Source organism: Bidens hawaiensis, unplaced genomic scaffold (assembly GCF_021521415.1).
Source record: "Bidens hawaiensis isolate Kalapana, Puna unplaced genomic scaffold, B.hawaiensis_p1.1 tig00008161_1, whole genome shotgun sequence".
In the NCBI taxonomy this organism is placed as follows: domain Eukaryota; kingdom Viridiplantae; phylum Streptophyta; class Magnoliopsida; order Asterales; family Asteraceae; genus Bidens; species Bidens hawaiensis.
Window position 1 is genome coordinate 73,184 of NW_027491582.1, and position 16,425 is coordinate 89,608.

Here is a 16,425-nt window from a genome sequence, read left to right on the forward strand (position 1 = left end):
CACTCGATCGTTTCCGCTTAAGCCAGGTGTTACAGATTGGTATCAAAGTTGTGACTATAAGATAGGACATTAGACGTAATGTTCTAGTTGGTTATAGCTTATTTTAATTATTTGTTTAGGGTTGTAAGATTAGAAATTATGTGGGCCCTATTTAATTGTTCAATGCACATGCTTATTATTTTATTATTTTCGATTCATTTACGCCTCATATACACAAGCACACACACAAGTCCAAGGCTTATGCCTAAAACATAGATTTTTAAACATTTTCAACAATCGATTTCTTTCCGATTTCCGATAGTTCTTCTTCTTAAAGATGGTTCTACGTGGCGGGTATGCTGTAACTGGAAGGGGATCATGCTTATTTTCTGAACTCTTGACACCAAGGTTATTGAAACCTAATGATAAGCGATACACATAAATCCCAATCAGATGCGGGGCCCGGTTGCTTACCTAGAGAGTGTGGAAAGGGTATGAAACGTATTATGTCAAAACATACCACATCCAACGCCATATGAATCACAACTTTAAAGCTTTCAACATGACCATGTCCTCTTTGTGAAAAGGAATGTGGTGGTTGCACTCCTAAGGATATCACACAAGTCATGGTGGTTCATGCGACGTGTGAGTCCGACCGTCAATGTTTTACAATGTGTTTTAACTGAAAGTCTATCAAGTCGTGGCGATACACGAACACCCAACTTTTGGTTTGATTTGATTACACATTTTGATTTTTGTGTTGTAATATGAGAATAGTCGAATTTCAACTCGTTTTCTTTATTTAAATATTCATTTATTATTACGGTTCAGAATTTAAAATTCGAAAAGTCGAGGTGATACATAAATAGTCGAGTTTCCATTCGATTATGTTATTATTATTTCATTTACTACTACAGTGTAGAATTGAAAATTCGAAAGGTCATCCTGATGCATGAATAGTCGATTTTCAATCCATTTTCTTTATTTGTATATATTCATTTATTATTATAGTTTAAATTTGGAATAAAAAGAGTCATGGTGGTGCATGAACACTCGATTGGTTTTTATAATTCGATTTTACTATTTATATTAAGTTTGATATATTTTTCATATGGTTATCCAAAAGTTTGTGAGATTTTTATGGAAATGAGCATTCCAATTTAGATTTCAAGTTTTATTTCATGCGATTTTATTTCTGTACTTATTTTTATGATTTATATAGATTGATTCCGATGTTTCTTTTGTTTGTCAATACGAATTTCATATTTACGTCCCATGTCACAAGAATCCTTTCCGCTTCGCAACATGTCTTCTCGTTTACCTCGAAACTCAACACCCAAAGTGATAACCCAGATTTTCAAGAAATTGGCCGTCGACCAAGATGACCCAAATACACTAAAAAAAATCAACACCAACCACAACAACAAGTGCAAACACCAAATCTATGCCCTAACCACTCCAGAACCCAAAACAAACCCAAGATACCCAAAGCCAACCCAACCAAAGATCCCTACACATGAACTCCACCGTTGTATAGCTTGTGTATACGTAATCAATCAATCACTATACAATGTTAAAATGCTCCAAATTGTGACAGTTTCAGCCACCACCTCTTGCCAAGAACCTATACATACTCAACCCTGCCCATTTATTCCGACGACCTGTTACCTAACCATTTGTCAACAATTGTATGCCTTACCATATACTCGTGCTTCAAGCCTCCTATCATTATGGTAACCCGAGCACACCCGCAATACTAAAAAAGGACTAACTTGTTTCCGTTATGCAATAGCGTCAGTAATTAGTACCTCCGCACGCGTCACACATATTTTTTATGCATACTCTTCCGCATTATTTCAGGTCATCGATTATTTTAAAAAAGCTAATAAATAAGTATTTAATCAAATTGATTTTTATTCAAAAGAACTTTGCGAATGGTTCATTTATTATTATTATTATTATTATTATTATTATTATTTTTATTTTTGTTATCATTACCTTTATTAATATTAATATTAATATCATTACCCTTATTATTATTATGAGTATTATTCCAATAAAATCTTAAAAATAAAATAACATAAAATATTTTGCTTCAAACAAGTCTTAAGCCCTTGGGGTTATATATATATACATATATTTTTCTCTTTTAGCAAGTGATTTCATACGGCGACACTCTATTTTCTAGGACGTCGCCTAACAGGAAGCCCTTTACATTAAAAATTCCGTAAAGTTTCGCAAACTTTAGCGCTAACTAAAATATATTTTTTTATTTTATAAAAGCATCGTGTATTTAAAACCGATTTTCACAAACTTAAACGAATCTCAAAAATCATTTCTTTCTCTCCCCTTCGTAAACGCCAATTAGTTTCAGTTACGAAATCATGGCACCACCCTCACCATAGCCTTTATACCTTAAACCCACATTCGAAAAACAAGCATCGCAAGTTTCGTTTGTTTTTCTTTCTTTCTTATTCATGTATATATTCTTATATATGATATTCTATATGGACAAAATAAAAATAATTTTATGTATCTAACTCTATCGAGGGTTATTATGAAGTTTTAACTTTGGACTATTTGTTATTTTCGTTTGTCATTCATAATTGCATTATTGAATCGCTTTACTTTGTTATCTCAATCTCGCGGTCTATGACCTATTTCCCTTAAACAAAATTGTTTAGGTGAAATTGGGACTATGAACATATGTATGTACATACTGAGTTGATAATTATTTTTACACGAATTGTTTTGAATATTCATTTGGTTCTCTTTCCGCTCAATGTTTTATTCGAATCATTTTGTTATTCTTGATCTCAATTACTCATCAACTTGAGCTCAATGTATTACTTTGATCTTGAAGTTTTAATTATTTACATTGTTAATCTCAATGATTGTCTTTATTCACATTGTACTGGAAATTTTCATTTGTTAAACGTGCTATTATTGACTCCAAGAACTTAACCTATTTTTATTCTCGAATCCAATGCGTTGTCGATTTACGTGTTTATATTTTGTTAGTTCAATGCTACATTTATGTATTCTTGACCCCATTATTTCAATTATTTATTGCGATGTTCATGACTTTAATGTTTTCATCCTTTATCCTTACTATTTTAAGATACTCTAGAATCTCGCTTATTTTCATCTAAAACTTCAATAAACATCGTTTATTTTGTTTAAACTTCAATGGTTTCAATTAATTATTTTGACATAATATATCCTTAACCTCAAGGATCGCTTATATATTTTGTTAGTTTTGATATTTATAGTTCATTGTCTTTATTTTCAAACTTTCATATAAGATTTTATTTTATTTATTGCCCACACAATGTGAGGCCCCGGTCCCGGTGCCCTATTTTAACGTTGGATTTACTCATAAACACAGTTCTAAATATCAGAGTTAATTAAAATTTTTCGCGGAATATAATAAGTCAACCATATATTACATAACCTTTCAAATTTTGTCTTAACATCATTCAAATTTGTCTGTCGAAATAGAAACATAATTAAATATGACAACATAAAATTCTTCTCAAGATACCAGTATCTTCAGTCCAATGACATATGTCTTCATTCAAGCTAGCTGCCTTACATGCGTGCGTGCACACTAAAAGTCAGCTACGCTTAGTGAGTTCTAGTTAATCAGACAATATACAATACGTTCATTTATTACATACTTAACCTGCTTTACTTTCTTTCGTACGTACATAAGTATATACTTTCATTCTTACTTTCATACTTTCTTTCTTTCATATTTTCATATTTGATCTTACTTTACATACATACTTATACGTTCTAAAGTGTAACATCCTACTATCTCGTTCGGTTAATAAAATAAAATATGAGTTATTATGAGTCGGACTTGTGTTGGGTTAAGTAATATGGGTAATGGACTTGGGTTAATAAGGAAAGAAGAAATACCATGGGCCCATGACCCATAATATATGAACCACAATTACTCCCTAATCCATTCATTCCACCCATTCCATACACCATCCAAAACACACACTTAAGCCGTCTCTCTTATTCTCTCTTTCTTTAACCGAAACCAAGAAGAAGAACCACCGATCACGCCCTGAGGTAATGATAGTAGGACATTGTATGGATCAAAACCCGCTAGATTTAGTTGCGAAATGACGAGCCAACACCATTAAACCGTTAAAGGCATGAGATCCGGTGGAATCGGGTTTAAATCGATCAAGAGATGAGCTTAAGGGTCACCCTAGCTCAGATCTGGATCGAACGGGATGAAAAACGGTAGAAAATAACTGAGATCTCGCTTTTACGGCGAGATCCCGATTTTCCGGCGACGACGGCGCCGGAAAAGGTGGGTACGAGGTTAATGAATGTCAAAGCATGTTTTTGACATTCTTTGACCTAACCCTAGTTCGTTAGAGGATACATAACGAATTAACAAGCAATTCGTTATGCCCATCGTTAAGAAGAGATAACGAACTAGAATCAGTTCGTTAAACAATTCGTTCAGTAATTCGTTAACGGAGAACTGACGAATGAACCCCAGTTTGTTATAAAAAGTCAGTTCGTTATCGAAAGTCGGTTCGTTATAGAAAGCCAGTTCGTTATAAAGACCATTCGTTAAGAAATAACTAAGGAGCTAATTCGTTAAAGAACTAGATGACGAACTGGATGAAGAACTGGGTAACGAACTAAAGTTTGAAAGAATGATTGAAAGGTCCCTGGACTTAAGATAAAATGGATTAATTACAAAGAAGCCCTCGAACTTTATGAGTTTGCAAATAAAATAATAATAATAATAATAATAATAATAATAATAATGAATTCTAATGAAAAATGTGTTAAGACAGTTAATGAAAATAAAATTTTTCCTAGCTGACATGGCAGCTCGATCCCAGCCAAGGGCTCTGCCCCATGGACCCTGCAAGGGGCGGCCGCCCCTAGAACCCTGCTGCCAGGGGCACTGCCCCCGACCCCCGTTCGTTGAGGGTTCTAATTAGACTAGAAACGCGATATGGGTAGTGGTAGTTAATTGATACGTGAATTTGTTATACAGTTAGTCGTGCACAGCTAAAGAAGGGAATAACCATTAACGGTGAACGTAACCGAGTTCAGGTGAGTTTCTAGCCCCACTTCCTTGTTATGTTTTTGGGGTTGTGTGCATACTCAATGTGAACTTTCACGCCTTCGAATTGAGTAGTGAGTCTTCTTTCTACTCTCTACTTTTAATAGAAAGTAGACTCAAGCCTCACCCCTCCATGTATGTGAATTTTCCGAATCTAGTTATATGGACTGATCTTTTTCCGGGTCTATTTTGATAGATAGAGATAGACAGGAACTAAGCAATAAGAACAGAATACCAAAGGCTTACTCCCTTTTCTCTCTACTCTATCTATGAAGGCTTGTGAAGGAATTCGTTCATAGAATGCTTTTTGCTTGCACTTTTTTATTGACACTTTCCTTAAATGGTAAGTGTATGCTATAATGATTGATGTGATAGTATGTGTGAATGTTATGAATGAATGCTTGTCGGTGTGTGAACGATCTTCAGATATTGCACGTATCGATAGGGAAAGTAATATGTAGTAAGCCTAGTATGAAATATGTATGTATGAAAGTACGTAATGAGATGAGTATGTACGAAAGGACGACTACATAAAGAAAGGTATGTATGGTTATATGACGAACGGAAGGTATGGTTAGAAGGGGGACCGACCCTAATAATATCGGCGACTGTAGGGGACCGACCTTAATAATATCGACGAATGTAGGGGACCGACCCTAATAGGATCGGCGAATGTAGGGAACTGACCCTAATAATATCGGCGAATGTAGGGAACCGACCTTAATAAAATCGGTGAAGATTATAGGGCGGAATGCTCTTTAAAAAGTATATGTATGAATGAAAGTATGTATATAAGTATGAAAGAAAGAATGAAAGTACGTACATATGTAAGTATGTAAGTAAATATGAAGGTATATACCTTCATGTGCATATGAAAGTATGTGAATGTATCGTATGTCGGCTGATTAACTAGAACTCACTATGCGTAGCTGACTTTTAGTATGCACGCAGGTTAATCGACTGAGACAGCTTGCTTGAGGGAGACACATGGCAAGATTTGAAGAGGCTGGCATCTGAAGATTTGTCATGATGTTTTGATACTATGTTTTATTTATGTTTTAAAAGGACAAGATACGAATGTTTGTAATGAATGGTTGACTATTATTATTATTCTGCGAAAGTTTTAATTCACTTTGATATTTAGAACCATATTATTCCTACATGCTTAGACTAAAACAGATAATGGGACTAGTAAGAAAAGAAAGAAGACGCCAGTTCAAGAAAGCCATGTGTCACTCAAGCAAGCTAAGTAAAGGGAAAGTGCATGATTAATTTCATGTGCAATGTAAGAATGTGTAAGGAAGTTAGCTTAGTTGCTAGAGATAGGAGTATGTGATTATATGAATAGTTTTGACTAACTAACTGTTAGAAGTAGAATTAACACAAGTGGACTCGCAATGGGAAGTGTATAGGACACGGAGAGTAACGTGATCAGCTAATCAATACTGGCCACTGTTATTACCAGTTAGCCTTACTATCCTTGTACTAAATAGTTTCTTGAGTGATGATTATTGTGTTTCCTTATAGAGTACGAATGGCTGGAGCAAGAAAGATCGTTGGTCATGGAGGTCGTACTGGACGCCGGGGTAGGCCACATATTGTTCGAGAACCTTCTGTAGAATCAGCTACTAACTCAAGGGAAGAAGGAAGGCAGTTGGATGGAATCCGAGCAATAATGAAGGGTATCAACTTGATCCTGCTGTTCAGGCAACCATTGCTCAAGCTATAGCTGCTGCAGTGAAAAAGCTGCAACCCGAAAAGTCTGCTGAAAGCCATATTAGGACTGTGAGAGGTCAAAAAAGAATGGTAAGAAGGAAAACGAGAGAGAGAAAGGCGACTCGAGTGAAGTTTGGTCTGTGAAAGTTGATGACAGAAGAAGAGGCCGAGGCGGGTGTAACTACAAGTCTTTCAAAGGTTATGACCCGCCGAAGCTGACTGGTTTAGGAGACGCAATAGCTACTCTCCAATTGATAACCGCCACGGATAAGGTTATCCGAATTAGAGAATGCCGTCCTGACCAAGCAGTGGGTTATGCCACTCAGTCGTTTGGTGAAGAGACTATGTATTGGTGGAAGACTGTGGAGAAGAGGAAGAGTCGAGAAGAGATTAAGGCTATGAGGTAGGATGACCTGAAGGATATGCTTATGAAGCGTTTTTGTGTTGATGCTGAGATGGCTGAGATGAAGTTTCTAAACTTGAAGGTGGGTAGGATGACACACCGTGAGTACACTACCGAATTCAACCGCATGTCTAGGTTGGTGCCGGATATGGTAAACGCTGAAGTGAAAAGAATCAAATGCTACCTCAGAGGACTTCCACAGAACGTCTGCACCTTAGTCGGGGCAAGTAAACCTGCTACCTTTGACTCTGCGGTCGAACTCGCAGAGATGGTTTACGGTGACCAGGCTGTGGACGATGTGGTGTTAGAAGAGAAGAAAGAGAAGAACTGGGTTGTTCCTGCCAAGTGGCCCGGTACTCAAACGTGGAAACCTAGAGATAAGCGACAGAAAGTGTGGTAGAAGAGGTCATGTAGGACTTGCGGGAAGATGCACGCTGGAGAATGCAAGTGAGGCACTGGGTCTGATGTGTGCCATAAGTGTGGAAAGTCCCATGGTGGAGAATGTAGATCCGGGTCAAATGCTTGTTACAAATGTGGCAAGATGGGGCATTTTGCTCAGGATTGCCATGAAAAGCCCACGTGTTATAAGTGCAGACAGACAAAACACTTGGCGAGAGATTGTACGAGTGGTGAAGCTGGAGGAAAGGAGAAAAAGGATGCTAACTCAGGAACAAGCCAGACATATTCCTGATGTTGTGACATGTATGTTTCTAGTAAACGGTATTTCTGCTTCAGTACTGTTTGATTCAGGTGCGAATAGAAGTTTTGTTGCCACGACATTTAGTAATTTAGCAAAAAATGATATGTTTCCAAGTGCATTAAACCTTTATAGTAGAAACCGCTAGTGACACCTCGGTTAAAATATTGAGAATGGTTAAGGATTGTAAGATAGAATTAGAGAGGGACATGAGTTCCCTGTTACTTTGTATGTTATGACCTTAGGAGGGTTCAATGTAGTTTTGAGAATGGATTGGCTATCTGAGTTTGAGGCTCAGATAGTGTGTAGGAGTAGATTAATAAGGTTAAAATCCTTGGATGGAGGTACAGTGACGGTTTATGGTGATAAAGAAAGTTCAGAGCTTAATGTCATTTCGATGATAAAAGCCGAAGGATTGATAAGGCGAGGGTGTGGTGCCTACCTGGCGTATGTTACCGAGGCAAGAGAAGTGAAAGACGTTCACGTTGTGTGCGACTATCCAGAAGTGTTCCCTGAGCACCTTCTGGGGTTGCCACCGGAGCGTGAGATAGAATTTCAGATAGATTTAGTACCAGGAGCACAGCCCGTCACGAAAGCACCTTACCGCCTAGCGCCATCTGAGATGAAAGAATTAATGTCCCAACTGCAAGAACTCCTCGACAAAGGTTTTATTAGACCAAATGTTCCCCCGTGGGGCGCACCGGTGTTACTTGTCAAGAAGAAGGGTGGAAGTATGAGAATGTGCATAGACTATCGCGAGTTGAACAAGATTACGATAAAGAACAGATACCCTTTGCCAATGATTGATGATCTGTTTGACCAACTACAAGGTTCAAGTTGGTTCTCACGAATAGATCTCAGATCAGGCTATCATCAGCTAAAGGTGAAGGAGGCAGACATCCCTAAGACAGTGTTTCAGACGCGGTATGGACACTACGAGGTCCTCGTAATGTCATTCGGTCTAACGAATGCTCCCGCGGCATTTATGGACATGATGAATATATTGTGTCGGTCGATGTTGGATAAGTCAGTTATCGTTTTAATTGATGATATATTGATTTATTCAAAGAACGAGTCTGATCATGGTGAGTATCTGGGAGAAGTGTTGGAGGTTTTGAAGGAAGAGAAGTTGTATGTTGAGTTTTCGACATGCGCGTTCTGGTTAAGAAAAGTACAGTTTCTAGGTCAGGTTATCAATCTTGAAGGGATTACCGTGGACCCAGCAAAGATTGAGGCGGCAACGAATTGGAAGACTCAGCAGAACCCGACTGATATACGCAGCTTCTTAGGTTTGGATGGCTATTACAGGAGATCCATCGAAGGTTTCTCCAAGATAGCTGCACCATTGACCGGAATAACCCGAAAGTCTGTAGTATATAGTTGGGGTAAGTTTCAGGAGGAGGCTTTCGAGGAATTGAAGGAAGACTCACACAAGCTCCAATCCTTGCTCTACCCGAAGGGGATGAGGATTTGGTTGTTTGTACTGATGCCTCGCATCGTGGGTTAGGTTGCGTGTTGATGCAACGAGGAAAAGTGACAGCTTATGCGTCCAGACAGTTGAAAGTTCACGAAAGTACTTATCCAACGCATGATTTAGAGCTTGCGGCAGTAGTGCATGCTCTTAATATATGGAGACATTATCTGCATGGTACTAAGTGTACTATTTATACGGATCATAAGACTCTGAAGTATTTCTTTGAGCAGAAAGAGCTGAACATGAGACAGAGAAGATGGTTAGAGTTGATAAAGGACTATGACTATGAAATCAAGTATTATCCTGGTAAAGCTAATGTGGTCGCCGACGCGCTAAGCCGTAAGAATGAATAAGTCATTGCAACCATGAAGTCGTCAAGGCGCAGTCTGAGGTGCTTACAGATGAAGGATTAATGAAGAAAGAAAGGATTTCTGGGCAGCAAAACGAGCTGATGGATAACACTCATGGTGTGAAGAATAGTTTTGACCGTATGTGGATTCCACGCCATGGAAATCTCAAAGGTCGAATCTTAGATTAAGCTCACAAGTCGAGATACTCGATCCATCCGGGATCCACCAAGATGTATCAAGATCTAAAGAGAGATTACCGGTGACCGGGTATGAAGAATGATGCAGTAGATTACGTCAATAAGTGTTTGACTTGCTTGCAAGTCAAAGCTGAACACCAGAAGCCTTATGGGAAGATGCAGCCTTTAGAGATACCAGAATGGAAATGGGAACACAACACCATGGATTTCATAACTAAGCTACCCCGTACAGCTAAGAATCATGATACCATTTAGGTGATTGTGGACCGTTTGACTAAGAGTGCTCACTTTCTGCCTATACGAGAGGCGATCTCGTCAGATTCGTTAGCAAATGTGTTCATAAAAGAAGTTGTGGCTAAGCATGGAGTGCCATTACCGATTGTGTCAGAGAGATTTACTCGCTTTACTTCAAGATTCTGGAAGAAGTTCCATGAAGCTATGGAAACAAGGTTGAACATCAGTACGACGTATCATCCTCAAACAGATGGACAGTCTGAACGGACTATCCAAATCCTTGAGGATATGCTACGTGCTTGTGTGTTATACTTTGGAGGAAGTTGGGATGATCATCTACATTTGGCAGAATTCTCTTATAACAACAGTTACCATCCAAGTATTGGTATGCCACCGTTTGAGATGCTATACGATAGACGTTGTAGAACTCCCATATGTTGGGTAGAGATTGGTCAGAAGGAGATCGGAAGTTTGGAAGTTGTGCAAGAAACCTCGTCAAGGTTCGATCAGATCAAAGCAAGAATGAAAGTTGCTCAAGACCGACAGAAGTCATATGCTGATAAGCGGCGATGACCGATCGAGTTTAACGTTGGTGACAATGTGATACTCAAGGTCTCTCCTTGGAAGGGAATTATTCGTTTCAGGAAGAGAGGGAATCTAAGTCCAAGATACATTGGACCATATAAGATAGTTGAGCGTGTGGGTGAGGTAGCTTACAAGCTAGACTTACCTGAAGAGCTAGAGGGAATTCACTCGACCTTTCATGTTTCTCATCTAAGAAAATGTCTAGTTGATGATAAGTCTCACGTGCCATTAGTAGACATCGAGGTCGATGAAGTTAAACTATATCGAGCAGCCGGTAGAGATAGTCTACCGCCAGGAGAAGCAGCTTCGTCATAAAATTATTCCTTTGATGAAAGTGATATGGAAGCATCATAAGGGAACGGATGCCACTTGGGAAGTGGAAGAAGAGATGCGCAAGTTTTACCCGAGATTGTTTATGTAATAGTTAGGTTTTGGGGACGAAACCTCTTTAAGGAGGGAAGACTTGTAACATTCAACTTTCTCGTTTCGGTTAATAAAATAAAATATGAGTTATTATGAGTCGGGCTTGTGTTGGGTTAAGTAATTTGGGTAATGGACTTGGGTTAATAAGGAAATAAGAAAGACCATGGGCAAGCCCATGACCCATAATATATATACCACAATTACTCCTTAATCCATTCATTCCACCTATTCCATACACCATCCAAAACACACACTTAGGCCCTCTCTCTTATTCTCTTTTTCTCTAACCGAAACCAAGAAGAAGAACCGATCCCGACCCGAGGTAATGGTAGTAGGACATTGTATGGATCCAAACCCGCTAGATTTAGTTGCGAAATGACGAGCCGACACCATTAAACCGTTAAAGGCACGAGATCCGGGTGGAATCGGGTACAAACCGATCAAAAGATGAGCTTAAGGGTCACCCTAGCTCAGATCTGGATCGAACGGGACGAATAACGGTGGAAAATAACTGAGATCTCGCTTTTCCGGTGAGATCCCGGTTTTCCGGCGACGACGGTGCCGGTAAAGGTAGGTACGAGGTTAACGAATGTCAGAGACTGTTTCTGACATTATCTGACCTAACCCTAGTTCGTTAGAGGAGACATAACGAATTAACAAGCAATTCGTTATGCCCATTCGTTAAGAAGAGATAACGAACTAGAACCAGTTCGTTAAACAATTCGTTAACGGAGAGCTGACGAATGAACCCCAGTTTGTTATAGAAAGTCAGTTCGTTATCAAAATCCGGTTCGTTATAGAAAGCCAGTTCGTTATAAAGACCCATTCGTTAAGAAATAACGAAGGAGCTAATTCGTTAAAGAACTGGATAACGAACTGGATAACGAACTACAGTTAGAAAGAATGAAAGAAAGGTCCCTGGACTTAAGATAAAATGGATTAATTCCAAAGAAGCCCTTAAACTTTATGAGTTAGCAAATAAAATAATAATAATAATAATAATGAATTCTAATGAAAAATGTGTTAAGACAGTTAATGGAAATAAAATTTTTCCAAGCTGACATGGCAGCTCAACCCAGGCAGGGGCTATGCCCCTTGGACCCTGCTAGGGGTTGCCGCCCCTAGAACCCCGCTGCCAGGGGCGCTGCCCCCGACCCCCGTTCGTTGAGGGTTATAATTAGACTAGAAACACGATATGGGTAGTGATAGTTAATTGATACGTAAATTTGTTATACAGTTAGTCGCGCACATCTAAAGAAGGGAATAACTATTAATGGTGAATGTAACCGAGGTCAGGTGAGTTTCTAGCCTCACTTCTTTGTTATGTTTTTGGGGCTGTGTGCATACTCAATGTGAACTTTAATACACTTACCTTAAATGGTAAGTGTATCCTATAATGATTGATGTGATAGTATGTGTGAATGTTATGAATGAATGCTTGTTGATGCGTGAACTATCTTCGGATATTGTACGTATCGATAGGGAAAGTAATATGTAGTAATCCTAGTATGAAATATGTATGTATGAAAGTACGTAATGAGATGAGTATGTACGAAAGGACGACTACATAAACAATGGTACGTATGGTTATATAACGAACGGAATGTATGGTTAGAAGAGGGGCCGACCTTAATAATATCGGAGAATGTAGGGGACCGACCCTAATAATATCGACGAATGTAGGGGACCGACCCTAATAATATCGGTGAATGTAGGGAACCGACCGTAATAATATCGGCGAATGTAGGGAACCGACCCTAATAATATCGGAGAAGGTTATAGGGCGGAATGCTCTTTAAAAAGTATATGTATGAATGAAAGTATGTATGTAAGTATGAAAGAAAGAATGTAAGTACGTACGTATGTAAGTAAATATGAAGGTAAATTGTTAGGACTGATATTTTCTCTGCTGAGGATATATTATCCTTGAAGATATGTCTGGATCAGTTATCCTCCTGAAGAGCTCCAGAACCATGTCAAAGATCAAAGATCCTCAGAGCTTAGTATTATTAACAATTGTTTCACGTGTGTAGGTTATTGTTCAACAGAAGTAACGGCTTGTGACTTGGTCTACCTTAAATTTCGCTACTGGAAGCTCCCAGCACATGGTCAATGAACGTTGGAGGAGTAGTGGAATAGTGGCGGATAGTTAGGACTTTTAGTTACATGTATTTTCTTTATAAACATCGAGATATGATCGATTAGAAATCACTTGTACTTTCACACACACTAGAGCATAATCTACTCTCTCTACTCACTAGTTTACTTTGTAACATCGGTAATAATCTCCAAACCATTGTAACCCTTTTGTGTCATTAACAAATTGGTGATCGACGAGTTGTCATCACCCGGGGTTTTTTTCTTTTGATCTGAACAAGATCAAAGGGTTTTTCCTCGCAACAAATATTGGTGTTCATTCCATTTTCGTTCATATTATCATTTTAACTAGCATAGCACTATACCTCACTTTTACGGATTTGAATACATTATCCTTAGCTAATTTTTATCTAAAACAATTTGGGGCCCACCGTGGGGCCATTGGTGCTATAATCCATATCATTCCCATCAATTTTCGATTTTTTCATACCCATATCACTATCAATGGCCTCTCAATCAACCTCTGCTTCATCAACCATGCTGACATCGGTTCCTCTCTCATCAAGGACTTTGCCACCGATGCCTCCGCCAATCACGGGAGCACAACGGGCTGCTGCTGCTGGAAGCAAGATGCAACTACCAGTCTTCCAGAGCTCGAAAACCGCTGCTGCTGCGCTGGTCGTTAACACTAACAGTGATGTTTCATCTATGTTTTCGCAGGTTAAAGCATACATGGAGCAGCAGAACAAGACCAACCAGAGGATTCTTCGTGAGATAGAAGATCTCAAGAAGACTAAGTGGCCATCGGAGGATCACACTCCCCTAATGCCCAGGATGCTGGATTTCACCAGTCCGGGAACCATGGCTCAGTTCACACAAGGATCATCTATCCTTCAACAAGGCTCCATGGGTCAACAGGCTCAAGGATCCTCTTGGTTTCAGGAGGACATCATCTATCCTACAACAGGGGTCCATGGGTCAACAGACTTAAGGATTCTCGTTGGTTCAGCCAGGATCATCTATCCTTCAACAAGGATCCCTGGGTCAGTAAACTCAAGGATCCTCACTCTTCCAACAAGGATCACCCATCATTCAACCAGGATCCTCTGGGTTATGTCACCAAGGATCCTATAATTCCCAACCTCAAGGATCCTTCTTTCAGAATCAAGGATCCTCAGGAGTTCAACATCAACGATCCTCCGAAGTCCATGAAGGAGATATAATCCCCATGCAGACCATAGCCTCTGGAGGACCAACTCCTATCGCAGACTCTTCTTATCCCAGCTAATCATCCAGGATGCTAACCTTCGCCCAGCAAATAGGCTATGGCCAAGGAACTACAAAAACTCAAGGATATGATATCCAGTGTTCCCAGGGTGATACGACCAATCCCCAAGATACCCGAGGGAAACCATAAGTTATCCAGATTTGCTCCACCTATCTGTGATGCTAAAATCCCGAAGCGATTTCAGACCCCAACATGAAGACTTACGATGGGACCACTGAGCCTGAGGAACATGTGGCTCAGTACAGAGAAAGGATGGAAATCAATCCCATTCCTGAGACACTCAAGGAAGCCTGCCTGTGCAAAGGCTTCGGATCCACACTGACAGGATCAGCATTAAAATGGCTGTTAAGTCTTCCTCCCTTTTCAGTTACTTCTTTTTCACACTTGTTAACTTGTTCAACGGTCAATTTTCCAGTAGCAGGAAATTTGAGAAGTTAACTAGTGATTTATACCGAGTTATCCAACCAAGTGATGAATCCCTTAGGGATTTTGTTATGAGGTTCGGCAGGGAAGCTCTAGAAATCCCTAATCTTGACATGGCTACTGCTATTGAAGCCTTCAAGATGGGACTTCAGAGGGGCTCCCCCTTTTATGATGATCGTGAGATGACTCCTTGCAGGTCTCTAGATGAAGTAAGGAACAGAGCACTAAGGTTTATAAGGCTGGAAGACGACAAAAGGATCCAAGAACGATTAGGGGCTCGGACAAAACAAGAATCACCTGACAAGAATAAAGGATCCTCATACAGGAACAACAACTCGAAGCCGTACACCAAGTTCAACAATCAAAACGTACGAGCAGTCGAAGAAGGAGATGATGATGAAGACTATCCCTGCATCTCTGAGTATTGCTTCTCCATATATGCCGTTTGGACAAAAATCTGCTAAGGATCAAGTATCCAAATCTGTTATGTGAGGTAAGGTGCTAACTCGATAATGACAATTGTATAAGCGTAATATTGGTGAACACAAAGGTTTGATCACGAGGGAAAAAGCCCTTAACCAAGATAGTCTTACTTCGGTCAAAACTTATCAAGGTAATCTTTGGTAAAATAACTTCGGTCAAGGATTAATAAGATAATCTTTGGTCGAATTACTTTAGTCAATGATCAACAAGGTAACATTTGGTTGATGAGTATGTGATTATCGTGGTCTCCGGCACAAAAAATCCCCGGACGGTGAAAACTATCACCGTCAAGTTTATTAATATATGGTAAAAATCGGTTACAAGTGTTGTGGAGATTAGATCGATGTTACAAGAATTGCTAATGTGTACAGAGAGTGTTCGGTTCTGTTCTGAGTGTGTGTGTATACAGTGATGAATGAATCTCCTAATCGATCATAATCTCATTATATAAAGAAAATAATTAATAACTAACTAACAGGTCCTAAAAATCCGCAATTCCTCCACTATCCACTCCATATCATTGACCACGTGCATAAAGGAGTCTTGTAGCGAAAGTTTAGGCAGACTTGGTCCTTGGAGCCGTTAATGTTGATAAATATCAACATTCATATGAGAAACAACCGTTATCAGCACCAAGTACCGAGGATCCATGATCCTGACAAAGCTCTGGAACTCTTCAGAAGGATAATTGATCCAGACACGTCTTCAAAAATAACATATCCTCAGTACCCAGTTATTTGTGACACAACAAGAAGTCATATAAATCCGCCACTTCTCGCACTAAATGTGTTAAAGCCATTTAACCACGTTTTTGACAAGTCCAATAGCGAGATATCCGGTGGAATAAGTCTTGGCGCCATTATACTTATTAAATAACAACCTACACACAAGAAACAATTGTTAATAATACCAAGTACTGAGGACCACTGATCCTGACAGGATAGGTCTAAGGATAACTGATCCAAGAACATA